This window comes from Capsicum annuum, chromosome 11 (assembly GCF_002878395.1).
Source record: "Capsicum annuum cultivar UCD-10X-F1 chromosome 11, UCD10Xv1.1, whole genome shotgun sequence".
NCBI lineage: Eukaryota > Viridiplantae > Streptophyta > Magnoliopsida > Solanales > Solanaceae > Capsicum > Capsicum annuum.
The window spans coordinates 38,512,450-38,529,531 of record NC_061121.1 but is presented as its reverse complement, the minus strand read 5'-3'; the positions used below and the strand labels follow the sequence as shown (position 1 = coordinate 38,529,531).

At 33.4% G+C, this 17,082-nt stretch overlaps 2 long non-coding RNA genes across 2 annotated transcripts; both read right to left on the bottom strand.

Annotated features, from left to right (window-relative positions):
• Nucleotides 1–1,764: 1,764 nt before the first annotated feature.
• LOC124888455 lies at nucleotides 1,765–4,257 on the bottom strand. The gene is made up of 2 exons (XR_007046595.1): nucleotides 3,504–4,257; nucleotides 1,765–2,743 (listed from the first exon to the last, which is right to left on the bottom strand). It is a non-coding gene; the product is annotated as an uncharacterized LOC124888455 (long non-coding RNA).
• A 3,206-nt stretch (nucleotides 4,258–7,463) lies between these two features.
• Nucleotides 7,464–8,286, bottom strand: LOC107848633. Its single transcript, XR_001668132.2, has 3 exons — nucleotides 8,032–8,286; nucleotides 7,853–7,937; nucleotides 7,464–7,780 (listed from the first exon to the last, which is right to left on the bottom strand). It is a non-coding gene; the product is annotated as an uncharacterized LOC107848633 (long non-coding RNA).
• Between the last annotated feature and the right edge of the window lie 8,796 nt (nucleotides 8,287–17,082).

Sequence of the window (17,082 nt, the reverse complement as noted above, 5' to 3'; positions counted from 1 at the left end):
TATGGAGTTTTATGAATTCTTATCCCTAAGATTACATCAGCAATCGAAGGTCTTTCATATCAAACTTGATCTCAAGCATTCGTTTTATAGCATTTATGTTAGAAATGTCTCTACTGATGATCAACATGTCATCCATACACAAAAAAATGACTTTATGATTTGGAGTGTCTTTAATGTAAACACATTTTATCACATTCATTTATCCTGAAATCGTTTGCCAACACAATTTGGTCAAACTTTGCATATCACTATTTAGGTTCTTGTTTTAGTCCGTAAAGTGATTTAATAAGTTTGCACACTTTTTTTTCTTTACCATGAACCATAAACCCTCGATTTATTCCATGTAATTTCTTCCTCCAATTCTTCATTTAAGAAAGTTATTTTTACATTCATTTGATGGATTTTAAGATCATAAACCACCGCTAATACAACAAACATTCAAATGGATGTTATCCTTGTTATTGGCGAGTGTGTATTGAAATAATCAAGGCTTTTTTTTTTTGTCTAAATCCTCTCACAATAAGTCTTGCATTGTATTTTTCAATAGTACCATCAATTTTTATTTTCCTTTGATGATCTATTTAGAACTTAAAGGTTTATTTCCTGAAGGAAGATCAACCAACTCCTAAGTATGGTTGCTCATAATTGAATCAATCTCACTACTGACTACATCTTTCCAAAAGTATGGTCTGAAGATGATATAGCTTCTTTTAATATTTGAAGCTCATTTCCAAAAATAAATGTTATAAAATTTGATTTAAAAAAGTCGACGTTCTTTGACATGTACTATGCCTTGGATTCTCAGCATTAAGTACATTCTTTGTTGGTTCATTTTGAGGTCATTTAGAACCTCAACTAAACAACTATGTCCAATTTTATATGGATAAATATGTTCAAGGAACTCAACATTATCTAATTCAATTACCATATTATCATGAATATCCAGGTGTTTAGATTTACGAACCAAAATCGACATGTTTTACTTCTTGTAGAATATTCGATGAACACATCGTTCATAGTTCTTAGTCCTATTTTCAAACTTTTAGGCATAGAAACTTGGACTTTGGCTAGGAAATCTCACACTTTGAAATATTTCAAGTTGGATTTCCTTTCTTTTCATTTTTTTATATGGAATAGATTGTGTCTTTCTATGGGGCACTTTATTAAGTTTTCGATTTGCTGTAAGAGTAACTTCCTCCACAAGTTTTGTTGTAAACCTGAACTTATAAGTAAGGCATTCATTATTTCCTTCAATAGTTGGTTTTTCCTTTCCGCAATCCCATTTGATTTAGGTGAATACAGGGTAGTAGTTTGATGGACAATTCTATTTTTCAAATATATCTCCACAAAAGAAAATTCATACTCTCCTCCCCTATCACTTCTAATTGTTTTGATCTTTTTATCCAACTAATTTTCAACTTTAATTTTATATTGCTTAAACATGTCAATTGCTTCATTATTACCATTTAGCAAATAAACATAATAATATCTAGGAAAATCATTAATAAAAGTTCTGAAATACTTTTTCTCATCACGAGATGGTGTTGAATTTATATTACAAATTTTTATGTGAATTAAGTCTAAGGGATTGAAATTCCTTTCAACAGACTTACACAAATGCTTAGCATACTTAAATTTCACACTTGTTTGACACTTTGATTTATTTCACTCAAAGTTAGTGAAACTTATAAGCTATCAGTTTTCGCCAGGTTTTGTAATTGACATGTCCTATACATACATGGTACAATTTATTTAACTCAAGTAAGAAGAAACAGAACTCTTATTCATATCAATATTTATTTCATTGATCTTAAAAAGGACCTCAATGAGGTAACCTTTACCTACATACACTTCACCCTTACTAATTAGAAATATGTTTGAAACAAATACACATTTGAATCCATCCTTAGTGAGAAGTGAAGTAGAAGCTAAGTTCTTTCGCAAAACCAAAACATGAAGAACATTGTTTAGTGTCACCACCTTGCCCAATGTCATCTTCAAGCAAATCTTGCCTGTTTCTTCAACCTTCGTCGTAGAAAATTTTTTCATGAATATCTTCTTATACGCTTGAGTCAGAGCATATAACGCAAATAGTTCTTTATTTTCACACACGTAGCTGGAGGCACCTTAATCAATTCACCACTCTCCAAAATTTTTAACTAGATTGTACTGCGAAAGCATAACACAGATCCTCACGTCGTCTTTAAATTCATTCATATTTGCTTGATCCTTTTTCTTGCTCTTTTTTAGAGGTTGACAATTTGTAAACTTATAGCCAATTTTTCCACAGTTAAAGCAATTTCCTTTGAATTTCTTCTTAGGAGGATTGTCTTGTTGTCCTGATTCTTTCTTTCTCTTCTTTGATTTAATAGGTTCAGCTTCCATAATGTTTGCTCCACTTATTGAAGAATTCTCATGAGATATTTTAAGTTTAACAATGAAAATTAAATAAACATACGCTTGAAACACTATTTGTAAAGATGCATGAGAACTTTTTGGTGTTTAGAAATTAAATACTACATACAATAATAATTTTGCAACTTTCTAATCTGCAACACGATTTTTCTATTTACATGCTAAAGATCTATATAAACAACATCAAGAATGCACCCTCATCATTTTTCGCTTCTTATACATATGTCCTCATAACAATAATTCTCCTTCTCACAACGGATAAGAATAGTTTGTTGAACTTCAATTTTTTTTTGTTTTGCCTCTTTTTGGTTTGCAAAATTCTGAATATCTAAATTGCAAATCAAATATCGAATTAATTTAATACATGAATATTAGATATGTCTACATACAAATATTTATTTGATCACCAATAAATATTTTTTAATATTTCTCAACATCAATATAGAGGCAAAATAATTAAATAAATATGTTATTAAAACTAAAAAGCACATTGATAAATGCCCCATTGCCCTTCATCCATGTGTCCCACTATCCTTTATCCATGATTATTCAACTTTAGCTTAAAATTTAAATGATTAGATCAAAATCTTAAAAAAAAAAAATTATGATTTATCTCTTAAATGAAGTTATGATCAAGAATATAACCTAAGCTTTCACAAATGAAATTAAAAATTAAAACTAAGATAAATACCACCTCAATACTAACTAAGAGATAAGTCAGTTTAATTGTTTGTTGCTTCATTTTCTCGCCATCCGTACCCATTACGTATTATAGAAGACACGAACTTTCATTTTTCTTAATATACATCAAGTTTTACCAAAGAAAAAAAAAAAAACAGAGAAAACTAAAATGTCCAAGAATTAACACGCAATAAGATGAAAATCTATTCATTGTAGGCTAAGAATATTCTAAACTTAGTTAAAAGTATATACATCAGAAATAAATTACTAAAACCGAAAAATATCTTACCTTAATCCAAAATGCAATGCTGACTGTTAATAATTTTAGGAACAATCAATGGGGCGGACGAATGAAATATTGAATTATTCACCGAAAAAGTAAACACTACTAGAAAAAGGCAAATTACCTGGGAATATTACTTGGAATTTCGTCCACAGATATTTTTTGGAGATTTTCATGCAAAACTCTAAAATATCTAAATTTTAGTATATTTTACTTGCAAAAAATATTTTCTCAAGAAAATCTGCAGGTGAATTTGGCGCAAATTTGCAGAAAATATTACCTGCAAAATTATGTGAAAAATTAATCTGCAAGAATTTTTTTCATGGATAAATTGTCTAGTAAGTAACAAAAATAAATTCTTTTATTAATTTGCAGAAAAATCTCCATGTAACCTACTTGCAGATTTAGTTTGGGATAGTTATCTAGGAGTTTATCTGAGAATTTTCTTACATGAAAAATTAACTGAACATTTTGGATGTGCAAATTTAACTGTAAATCTTTTCTTGGAGACTAACCTGACGATTTTATTACCCAGGGAATAACTTTAAAATCATTTATTGTGAATTTAGCTGAAAATCTTTTTTTTTTTTTTTTTGAGAATTTACATGAAAATTTTATTAACTAGGTAGTTAATTGAGGATCTTTTTGTTGTGACTTTAACAAATAATATGGTTTGAAGGTTTAAGACAATAATTTTGACATAATTACTAATAACATCATTGTATTTAGCTAAGTTATTTCAGGTAAAATCTATTTACACTTCCAACTTTATTTTAGAAATCAAACTTTCATTCACTTTTTAACATATTTTCCTTCTTGCATATTAATTAAATTCTTTTAATGCTTATTCCAATTTTATATTAATTCTCAACTTTTATTTTTTATCCTTTAACTTCTATATATTTTTTAAATGAATAAGCATTAAAAGAATTTAAAGAGTAGTGAAGTATAAATTAATGATGCTTTATATGAAGCAAATTATTAGAATAAGTAAATAGGATTTTATTAATAAAATTAAATAGTAATATCTATTTTTGATAGGCGAAAGTAATAAAGAGTGATAACTTTATAAACATATTTTAATTCAGTGCAAAAAAAATAATTAGTAAAAATAAAGGTAAATTTTCTAATAAATTCCTACAATATTACTTCTATTTATATTATTATTTAGTAAATGAATTTTTATTGCAATCTAAAAAATAATTCATTTTAATAGTCAAACCTAATTTACCTATATACTAAACACTAGGAAATAAGAAATAAGTGAAATGACTAGATATAAATAGAAATATAATGCATGTAATATAAAAACAACAATCATATAGATAGAGTGTTTTGTAATAGCTTCATAAAAGAATTATTTTGTTTTGTAATGTTTATTAATGGCTAAATAATATCCATAATAATATATAAACTTATTTAACTATAGGTAAATTAATACCTATGTTACTAAATAAAATATTAAATATAATATGAAAAGGTATTATATATATAGATGGATGATTGAAAATATCAAGGGTAAAATCGATATTGTTTCGTATAAGGGAGCATAATCTTTGTTCTTAAAAAAAATAAAGGGTAATTTAATTTTTAAAGGCAAGTTAAAAAAATAAATGCTTTTCACATTGTTATTTATTGATAACAATGACAAAGTTATCTTTTGCTCTCTAGATGATTCGAATTCACAACCTCGGAAAATAATTGCAGATATAAGAAAGAGTGGTAAGACTCCTAACCTGGTAATCAAACTTGACATGATGAAAGCCTAGGATAGTGTTGACTGACTATTTCTCACTAAAATATCGAGGAAGGTAGGATTTAGTGAGTTCATGATTGATATGGTATATAGACTAGTGGGAAACAATAGATATTCTTTTCTGCTAAATAGGCAAAAAAAGGGATTTTTCAAATCTTCTAGAGGGTTGAAGAAAGGGATCCACTATCCCCCACTCTCTTTTATAGTAGCAGCAGAAGTGATGTCTAGAACTTTTAAAGTCTTTGGTACTTACCAAAGAATTTAAGTTATTTGGAATGCCAATAGGAAGTCCAAAGGTAAATCACTTTGCATTTGCGGATGGCATGATAATTTTATGTAAAGCTAATCTTCACATAATGCAGAAAGTGACTAGCACATCAGAGAAATATGAAAGAATGTTAGATCAAAAAGTGAATAAGATAAAAAGTTCTCTTTATCTACATAAGGGAGTATCTCATGGTGTTGTTGTAATGGAAGAAGTGGTTATAGGGATCCTAAGAAAAGATGTTCCTTTTAATTAACTTTGATGCCCTATATTTCACATGAGGAAAAAAGGATTTCTATCAATCTATTATAAGCAAACACAACGAGAAGTTGCAAGGATGGAAAGGGAAGTTGATGTCTTTGGGGGGACGAATTGTTCTTATCAAACATATGCTCCAAAGTATTCCAATTCATTGTCTGTCAGTGATGAACCCTCCCTAGAATGTTATGACTACAATACAAAAAATGTTTGCTCAATTTTTCTGGAGTAGTCATATAGGAGGGAAGAACAGACAATGGGTTAAATGGAATCATTTCTGTGTCCTGGGGGAAGAAATGAGGATTGGGATTTAGAAAGATTCAAGATGTATCAATGGCTTTATTTTGTTAGCTATGGGGGAATTTTAGTACAAAAAGTTTAATATGGAGTAGATATATGCACAATAAGTATTGTAAGAAGAATCATCCAAATGAGATTGTGTGAAAACAGGAGCTAGATCACAGGTATGGAAGAAGATGTTGCAAGCAAGGGATTTCGTGGACCATCAAATATTATGGAGGATTAGAAGCGGGAATACAAGTATTTGGTTTGATAATTTGACCAGGAAAGGGGAATTGTATAATCTAGTGCAGAATTCAAGAGAATGGGATAATAAATACCAACAAGTAAAAGATTTAATTCAGAATGGAGCTTGGAATGAAAAGGTGATATCTCAACTGTTTCCACAGGAGATTGCAGATTATATCATTTAAAAAATCAGAATACCAGAAAGGATAGAGGGGTAGGACAGTCTAGTATGAAAGCTTGGTCCAACCGGAACATTCATAGTTAAATCAGCTTGGAACTATAATAGACAGAGGGAAGAAAAGAATTTCATATACAAGAATATTTGGGTTAAAGGATTGCCTTTTAAAATGGCTTTTTTTAATGTGGAGAATTTGGAAATAAAATATTCTAGTTGATGATAATTTGAGAAGATGGGGTATTGAAGGTCCTACTAGGTGCTGGTGTTGCACTATGCCTGATCAAGAAACCATTTCTCATGTGTTTCTTAAGTCAGGCACTGCTAATAGGACATGGTCCTATTTTTCCTCTTTTGCAGGTATTAATGTAAATGGTGCTAGCCTCAGAGAAATTATCCTGGCTTGGTGGAATATTGAGGTTCAAGGAAAAGCTAGAGCCTACTATCAATCTGTTCCTAGCATGATATTGTAGGAATTGTGGAAGAGAAGGAACAACTCTAAGAATGATGGTTGAACTTTGTCAACTCATAGAGTAATATTCAATATAACCAGAAATATTGGATTATTACTCAAGGTGAGGAACTCAAGACAAGTGTTTCCAACCATGTGTAAAGACATACAACATGAATCGGAATATAGAAGATCAGAGGTAATGATCACAAAAGAGGAATAAAAATTTCCATAGAAAGGATGGATGAAATACGACATGGATGGGGATTCTAGAGGTAATCCAGGAGTAAGTTCTTATGCCTTTTGTCTAAGAGATGAAAGAGGAGATCTAATATATGCACAGGGATCTATGATTGGTGATACTACTAATGTGGAAGCAGAAGCATATGCTATACTTAAAGCAACAATTCAGTGTGGACAATCAAAATTCAACAAGGTCATAATTTGAACTGATTCTCTTATTATGTTGAAAATACTGACTAATGATTGAAAATGTCCATGAAATTTGCTAAATTCTATCGATCATATTAGAGCAACATTGAAAGACAAACATGTACAATTTCAACACATAATGAGGGGGGGAACCAATTGGCTGATCACTTAACAAATTTAGCGATAGATAAAGGGGATTTCAGTATTACATCATTCCAATTAGAAGTTAAAGGAAAGAAGATTCTTAACATTGAAAAGCTACAGTTTCCATACAGTAGATTATCATCAACAAAAGGATGAAAAGGCTGAAGGATACAACAAAAATTAATACCAGACATCAAAAGCAAATATTTACAACCCAAAAGGGCAACAAAAAATTGAACATCTGACTAGCCTATGCATATTCATCCATTAAAAGGACTCTTAGGAAAGCAGGAGGGTCAAGTGACATTTTTGCAACTAATACACCTGAGTAGCAGAATGAAAATAAAATATTTGCGGTTCAGAGCATTCCAATATCTCCCTACCATCCATATCTGTAAATAAATGGGAATCAACGAGAATCCACAACAAGGGGAGATAGAGAAAAAGTAGAAATCAAAACTCACTTGGACATGCAAACTGTCTTAGGGACCTAGAACTCCAAATTCAGCACCAAAAAAGAAGAAATGTCCCATCCACCAGAGATCTCAACTGAGTACAAGCAGAAATGAAGGAAAAGAGTGTAAATGCAAAGAAATTAAGCTGAATAGTTGGAATCACAAGAAATAAAAGGAAAAATACTCACTTTTGAGAGGTGAAGATAGTAGAAGCATCATGTATCCAGGGCAAGGTGCTGATGATTCAAACCACAAGCAAGAGAAATTAAGGATACAGTGGTGGAATCGTCATTTTTTACCTGGAATTGAACTCAATCTGCAGAGAGGGCAGCATAGTGAATTAGGAAACCCTAGGGGAGTATATATATGTCTTAGACAAAAGGGTTTGGATCATTAGATCTGAAATTGAAAAGCCCAATTTTACATTATCTGATTTTCGAATGGGTTAGTCCATTCAATGTAGAAACAATTTTATTTGTTTTTGTTTTTGTTATTAATAAAATCCCAATATTAAATTAAAAAAAATTCTAATAGTGTATGCAAAAAGTTCCTTTCGATAGACCCTCGACTTAAAAGTATTTAATACACTTAAAAGCAAATTTTTTGAATAAGAAAAAGAAGATCAATAGATTTTTAGATCTTCTAGAGATAAGCATCTAGTACCCTTGAATTATGGTCAAAATTGTTATGATATGCTTCAACTTCACAAGAATTCTATTACCTCCGAAATTAATTTTAATGTATTTTGTCACCCTTTAGTACTGATGTGGTATCTTTATTAAATAAAAGTGGAGTCCAAGTCAAAGATGTCACATTAACTAAAAAGGTGTCATGACAACTAAAAAGGTTGATAAAAATATGCTAAAATTTAATTCAGGGGTAACAAGACTCAGTGAAGTTGGAGTCTATCGGAGCAATTTTGGTCATAGTTCGGGGTACTATATTCTTTACTCGATCTTTTATAGAAATTTGAATTTTTTTATTTAATGGTTCAAAAAGAAACAAAAATTTTCTCTTCGTTCCTCTTTTAGTTATTATGTTTCATTTTTTGAGATTCAATTTAACTCATTTTTAAAACTAAGTCAGATTATATTAATTTGATATTTAAAAATTAAAATTTAGATATTTAAAAACTATATGATAAATACTATAAATTTTATTTTTTTCATATCAATATTATTGAAAAACTATATTTTAAAATATTGATCAAACATTTATATCAAAGGAGGGAGTGATATGATTTTTGTCATTTTTTAATTGTTAACCTTGTGCTTTTATTTTTAAAATAACCTTTTTTTTTTTGCCTAAAGAAGTCCGACTATTTTCAAAGAAATCTACTGCGGTAGCTCTATAAAAAATAATGCTTGTTCATATTTGGTTTCGAACCCAAAGGCACAGATGCATCAAAAACCCTGACACCGTATTTGTTGCCACTAAGCTGCCTGTAAGACCTCTCAAAATCTTAAGCTTAACTCAGTCTATTAAGGCTTGAAAAATGATCCTATACTTAGAGATTTCAGCTAAGTGTTTTTACTTAGAATCATTTTTAGCCTTCATAAGTTGGCGATCCTATTTTACGATCCTTATGACCTTAAAATGTCGATCCTTGGATTGAATTATGATCAGGTTGTTCAATAGGTCACTCCAAGTGGGTTTTGAATTTCTTGGACCTCGTTTGAATTGTATTCAGGTGACCAAAATAGTGGATCAACACGATCTCGACGCATCGCGTCTCCTATTGCATCGATAGCCAGCTTTCAGTGCAATTCCAATGAACCAACGCAAACTCGACACGGTGTTTTAGTCATCACATTGATGCCATCGACGCAGCACATCGGTCTGTGCGTCACTGGACATGTTTTCAGTCATTAAAAGACGGCGTCCAGAGGGATAATCGGGTCTTTTACCACCTTATTTCATTCCCAAAACACGAGATTAAGCCATTTTAGAGGCAAAATCTATTCTTTATCCTCAAAATTATTCAAGAACAAAATCCTACGACTTCCAATTCAAGATTCAAGCTTTAAGAAATTCTCTACAACTTTCAAAATATTAACAACCAAGTTATGTTAGGTGTTCATCCAAGGGTTTCCATCCACCCATAGAGTTCAAAAATCCTTTTTAAATTTACAAGTTGATTTCTTCCATTAGTTTCATGTTGAATTGATTGTATTTATGATTATAATGTTCTTTGGGGTTTCTAGTCCATGATTTAATTCAAGTTTCATGTAAATTAATTTACGCGTGTAATGGTATGTAGATTTATGTCAAAAACCCCATTAATTTGTAAGCTGAGATTGGTAATCATGATGCCTACATGTTGTTCATTATTATGTGCATAGATTGTGTTCCCCAAGTGTTTGATGAATTGTTCATGTGAGTTGAGTAATAAAATCATATCATGTTAGCTTGTATACAAGTTCATGTCATGCAAGTTTTTGTTAAATTATGTCAATGAATGAATGGTGACAAAGTGACTAGTTATCATATTTTCAAGATTGTGCTATGTTGTATAATTTATGCTATCGAGTCCTGGGGGTATCTAATACCAAAAATCTAGATGTTTACCTAGATTTATAGTAGTTTCAGAATAGTCTCAGTGATGTCACATACAATAGTATTCAGTTAGTTACAGAACTCAGTGTATTTAGTTAGTTAAATGAATTCAGCATACTCAATCAGTCAATAGAACTCAGTGAAATCAGTTCAGTTCAGTTAGATAGTAGCTTCAGTAATAGTTCAGTCAATCCTAGTATAGTTTAGAAATCAGTTAAGTGTCTATTCAGTTGAGAGAAGGAATCAGCACTGATTGAACCTAGTGATGGGGAATTCCTTTCAGAAAAGGGTTTGACCCTTAGTAGCAATCCTTGCATTACAGAATTATGTAGCAGTATAGGTTGAGATGTCTTCCTGCCATTTAGGGTTGATACATCTCATATGAGTTTTCCTGCCAACGACGGTTGACGAAAGAGCTTCTTGTAAGAGCAGGTTAACTCATAGCCATTGTTAGTATCCCTTGGCAAGGTGATCAGGTTGGACCCTAACTCAGCCATACTCGGGGTATGTCGGTTAGATGAATGTTTCCATAGTTTTTATTTTAGGCTTAGTATAAAAATTCATTTCAGTTATAAAACTAGGACTTTTAGATACAGTCTCCCAGCTCAGTACAAAACTCAATTCAGTTCTACAGAATTAGGACTATCAAAAATTATAACTCAGTATACAGTAATTTAATATCAGTAAATTTAGATATCAGTCATTAAGTTATCAGAATTCAGTACCTAGCGTTAACATGATCTCAGTTATAACATGCGTACTTATGTGCATATCATTGCATAATCAACATTTACAGTAGTTTCAGATGTACATGTATCCTCTATCAGTTTATCCATATTACTCAGTTAGTTATTATTCATGCATATGAACCTATGTATTTTAGCCTACCTCACTTAGCATACCAGTATATTCAAAGTATTGACGCGTACCTTTCTTTTGTGCTATGATGTGTTATATTATATGTTCAGACGTACGGGCTCCTGATCGCACTTAGCAGCCCAAATTATCAGTAGCAGATTTAGTGGTGAGTCCTCATAGTTCAACGACAGATTTGTTATTTCAGCATTTTCAGTATCTTTTTAGTAGTCGGAGTTAGTTGGGGTCTTGTCCCATCAACACCATCTTCAGACAATTAGAGGCTTTTGGAATAGAGTATTTACATACAGATGTTTAATTTTCAGTAATTTTGATTTTAGTTTTGAACCTTATGGTAATTTACACATAATTTCCACAATACACAGTATTATTATCATTCAGTGATTATAGCAGGTACCAGTCATGGGTTAGCTTGTGGTCCTTTGGGATTATGAGCATCGTGTAGCATTCAGAGTACAAATTTGGGGTGTTACAAATTTGGTATCAGAGCCTAAGGTTTAACAGAGTCCTAGAAAGTCTAAAAGCCAAATCTAGTTGAGTCTTGTGCATGGGTGTGTAGCACACCACACTTATGAACAAGAGGCTATAAGGCATTTTACGAAAAACTTCCCTTCTTTTAGTGTATATATCGTGCGAGTGAGCATGATCTCAAGTTAAACTCTTAATCTAATCTTTTTCTTACTTCTATTTACAGAATATGCCTTCCAAAAAAAACAATGAAAGGAGAACAGGGAATCAGTCAACACCTCAGCCTATTCAGGAAGATCCCTTCGACGAGCATGTTTCCCACGCAGAATTCAGAGCCACTTTTACCACTCTAGCTCATTCTTTGTCATCCTAGAATGAATGTACAACTGCCATTCCGGCCAACCTAGTGGCCAATACAGTTGCAGCTAGAATTTAGAACTTCATTTAACTGAACCCTCCAGCCTTTACTAGGTCTAAGTCAGAGGAGGACCCATAGGAATTGCAAGGCTGGCAATGATACATATTTTGGATGTGTCAAACCAGGCCATAGGTTCAAAGAGTGTCCTTAGATGGGTTTATAGAGTCAGCATAATTATTCTTCAGCTTAGTAAGTTACGCGAATCAGTAGGGTACCAGTTCCAATGCCACCGTGGGCAATGTCCAAATAGGCTTTATGCATTTCAGTCCTGACAGGATTAGGAAAGTTCTCCTGATGTAGTCACTGGTATGTTACAAGTTCATTATTTACATATTTATACTTTGCAAGATCTAGGAACTTCTTTGTTATTTGTAACTCCCTATATAACTGTTGACTTTGGTGTCAATCTCAAAACCTTAGTAGAGCCCTTCTCAATCTCTACCCCAGTGGGCAAATCTATCATAGCTTGATGGGTATACAAGAACTGTCCGGGTTTGGTATCTTAGAAAGTTACTTCAAATGACTTTGTAGAATTAGAGATGACCAATTTTAATGTCATTCTCAGCATGGATTGGCTTTATTCATGCTATGCCTCAATTGACTACAGAAACAGAGTTGTCCATTTTTAGTTTACGAATAAACCTGTCCTTGAGTGGAGGGGGTAGTACTTTAGCACTTAGGGGTCAGCTTGTTCCTACCTTAGGGCAAGAAAAATGATATCTAAGGGATGTGTCTATGATCATATTCGAGTTAAAGACTATAGTTCAGAGACCCCTAATCTTGAGTCAGTTCCACTAGTATGTGAATTCCTAGATGCATTTCTTAAAGATCTTTCTGGAGTCCCTCCCGAGCGGGAAACTGACTTTGGAATAGACCTTCTTTCAGATACTCATCCTATCTCTATTCTGCCATATAAAATAACTCTGGAAGAACTCAAAAAGTTAAAAGAATAGTTGAAGGATATCCTAGATAAGAGATTCATCAGACCCAGTGTATCCCCTTGGGGTGCACCAGTTCTATTCGTGCGTAAAAAAGATGGTTCTCATAGAATATGTATAGACTACCATCATCTAAATAAATTCATAGTCAAGAACAAGTATCCACTTCCCAGAATCGATGACTTGTTTGACAAATTTCAGGGTTCCAGCTACTTTTCTAAGATAGACCTCAGATCAGGCTATCGTTAGCTTAGAGTCAGAGAATGTGACATTCCGAAGATAGCTTTCAGAACTTATTATGGTTACTTTGAATTATTGGTGATGTCATTTGGTCTTACTAATGCTCCAGCAGCCTTCATGGACTTGATGAATTGCGTGTTCAAGCCGTACTTGGACATGTTTGTCATAGTCTTCATTGATGATATTCTTGTTTACTCCCGCAGTGAACATGATAATGCAGACCATCTCAGAATAGTCTTACAAACTCTCAAAGCCCATCAGTTGTTCACCAAATTTATTAAGTGTGAATTGTGGCTGAGGTCAGTAGCTTTCCTTGGCCATATAGTTTCTAGTGATGGCATTAGAGTAAATCTTTAAAAAACCGAAGAGTGTGAAACTAGACCAGACCTATCTCTCCGTCAGATATCAGGAGTATCTTGGGTTTGGCTGGCTATTACCGATGGTTCATTAAAGAATTTTTATCTATTACATCCCCCATGTCCAGATTGACTCAGAAGAAAGTCAAATTCCCGTGGTCAGATTCTTGTGAGAAGAGTTTTTAGGAGTTGAAGACTCGACTCACTACAACCCCAGTTTTGACTTTACCAGATGGTTCAGATAGGTTCTTCGTATATTGTGACGCTTCTAGAGTTGGTTTGGGGTGTGTTTTGATGTAGAGAGCTAAGGTCATAGCCTATGCCTCTAGACAACTTAATCCCCATGAAAAGAATTACCCCACTCATGATCTTGAGTTAGTAGCTATTATATTTGCCCTAAAGATTTGGAGGCATTATTTGTATGAGGTACATATAGATGTGTTCACAGACCATAAAAGCCTATCGTATGTGTTTTCTAGATAGATCTGAACCTATATTAGAGAAGGTGGTTAGAGTTGTTGAAAGACTACGACATGAGCATCTTATATCATCCGGGCAAGGCCAATGTAGTGGATGATGCTCTCAGTAGGATTTCTATGGGTAGTGTTGCTCACGTGGAGGATGGTAAAAAAAATTTAGTTCAGGAAGTTCATCAGCTCGCCCGACTAGGTGTCCGCTTAGTCAATTCAGCAGAAGATAGTGAGTGGGTGTAGAATAGTTCAAAATCATCTCTAGTTTCTAAAGTGAAGGAAAAATAAGACAAAGATCCCAGTTTAGACAAGTTGAAGGAGTCAACCAAAGATTAGAAAGTAGAGGCTTTTTCCTAAGGGGGAGATAGTGAGTTACATTGCCAGGGTCGGTTATGCGTGTCAGGTGTAGATGACTTGAGGCAACAAATTCTTCCAGAAATGCATGGTGTGATTACTCTATTCATCCAGGGGCCACTAAGATGTAACACAATTTGCGGGAGGTCTATTGGTGGAGTGGGATGAAGAGAGACATTGCAGTGTTTATGGCTAAGTGCTCTACGTGTCAGCAGGTTAATATTGAGCACCAAAAACCTAGTCGTTCCATACAGGAGTTCAGCATTCCCATGTGGAAGTAGGAGGAAGTTAACATGGATTTTGTGATGGGTTTGCCTCGTACTCATCGTCAACATGATTCAATTTAGGTCATTGTAGATAGGATGACCAAATCAGCTCACTTCTTACCAGTTCATACCTCTTATTCAGCCAAGGAATACGCCAAACTTGATGTCAGAGAGTTGTTCAGGTTACACGAAGTCCTGTTGTCCATTATCTCAAATAGAGGTATCCAGTTTACCTCTTATTTCTGGAAAACCTTCCAAAATGGTCTTGGTACCAAGGTCCACCTTAGTACAACCTTTTATCCTCAGAAAGATGGTCAATCAGAAAGGACAATTCAGACTTTGGAAGATATGTTAAGGGCATCTGCCATTAACTTTAAGGGTAGTTAGGATGACCACTTTCCCTTGATCGAATTCGCGTATAATAATAGTTATTATTCCAGCATTTAGATTGCTCCATTTGAGGTGCTCTATGGTAGGAGATAAAGATCTCTCATTATTTTGTTTGAAGTGGGTGAGGCCATAGTGGTAGAACTGACTTGGTATTTGATACCTTAGAAAAAGTTCAGTTGATCAGGGAAAGGCTTAAGATAGCTCAGAGCCGACAGAAATTATATGCAGATGTGCGAAGAAAAGATCTTAAGTTTGAGATAGGGGATTATGTGTATTGAAAAGCCTCTCCCGTGAAATGAATGAAGAGTTTTGGCAAAAAGGGGAAGCTCAATCCCCAATATACCGATCCTTACCAAATTCTTAGCCATTTTGGAAAGTAAGCTTACGATCTTGAGCTGCCTTCAGACTTAACTTTAATGCACCTAGTGTTTCATGTCTCCTTGCTAAAGAAGTGCATAGGTGACCTAGCAGTTGTAGTCCCTATAAAGGGTATAGATTTTCAGAACAGCCTTTCTTATGAAGAGATTCCAGTCGAAATTCTCGTTCATCAGGTTCGCAAACTGAGAACAAAGAAGTCCCTCTAGTCAAAGTTCTCTGGAGAAATTAGTCCATTGAAGGAGCTACTTGGGAAGCAGAAGCAGAAATGTGGACCAAGTATCCCCACTTCTTTTCTGCAAACTCAGATTCAGCTAAAGGTAACCATTTTCCTTGAATTTACTCAGTCCCATGTTCAAATTTTTTTATGAGTTTGATATCAGTTCAGTTGCATATAATTCTTGTATTATGCATACCTTCATGAAAAAGCTCAGTCTTGTGTCATGTTTTAAGAACTAAGTCATGCTACAGTTATATATGTCAGTATGATAACTCAATATATTATTACTTTCAGTCATGTAATCATGCTTTAGTTGAGCGTGTTCAGTATATAAATTCAGTCTATCAGTATTCTCAACTTAGTCAGTCTTACGAATGTTCCTAAGAAGGAGATATTATAAGGCCCCTCAAAATCTTAAGCTTAACTAAGTCCGTTAAAGCTTGAAAAGAGGTCCCATACTTAGAAATTTCAGCCAAGTATTTATACTTAGAATCATTTCTAGCCTTCATAAGTTGGAGATCCTATTTTACGACCCTTATGACCTTAAAATGTTGATCTTTGGATTGAATCATGATCAGGTTAGTTAATAGGTCACTCCGAGTGAGTTTCAGATTTTTTGGACCTCGTTTGAATCATATTCAGGTGACAAAAATAGTGGTTTGACACGATCTTGATACATTGTGTCGCCCATTGTGTCGACAGATAATTTCCCAAGCTTTCAGTGCAATTCCAGTGAACCAACACAAATTCAACACGATGCGTTATTCATCAGATTGGTACCATTGATGCAGCACATCGATCTGCGTGTCACTGGATATGTTTTCAGTCATTAAAAGCCCGTATCCAGAGGAGTAATTTGGTCTTTTCCCACCTTATTGCAACCCTAAAACATGAGATTAAGCCACTTTAGAGGCAAAATCCATTCTCTATTCTCAAAATTACTCAATAACAAAACCCAAGGGCTTCCTATTCAAGATTCAAGCTTCAAGAAATTCTCCACAACTTTCAGAGAATTAAGAACTATGGTATGTTAGGCGTTCATCCAAGGGTTTCCTTCCACCCTTGGAGTTCAAGAATCCTTTTTAAATTTACAAGTTGATTTCTTCTATGAGTTTCATGTTGAAATGATTGTATTCATGATTATAATGTTCTTTGGGGTTTCTAATTCATGATTTAATTCATGTTTCATGTAAATTAATTTATGCATGTAAAGGTTTATGGATTTATGTCAAAACCCCCATGAATTTGTAAGTTAACATTGGTAATCATGATGTCTACAGGTTGTTCATTATTATGTGCATAGATTGTTTTC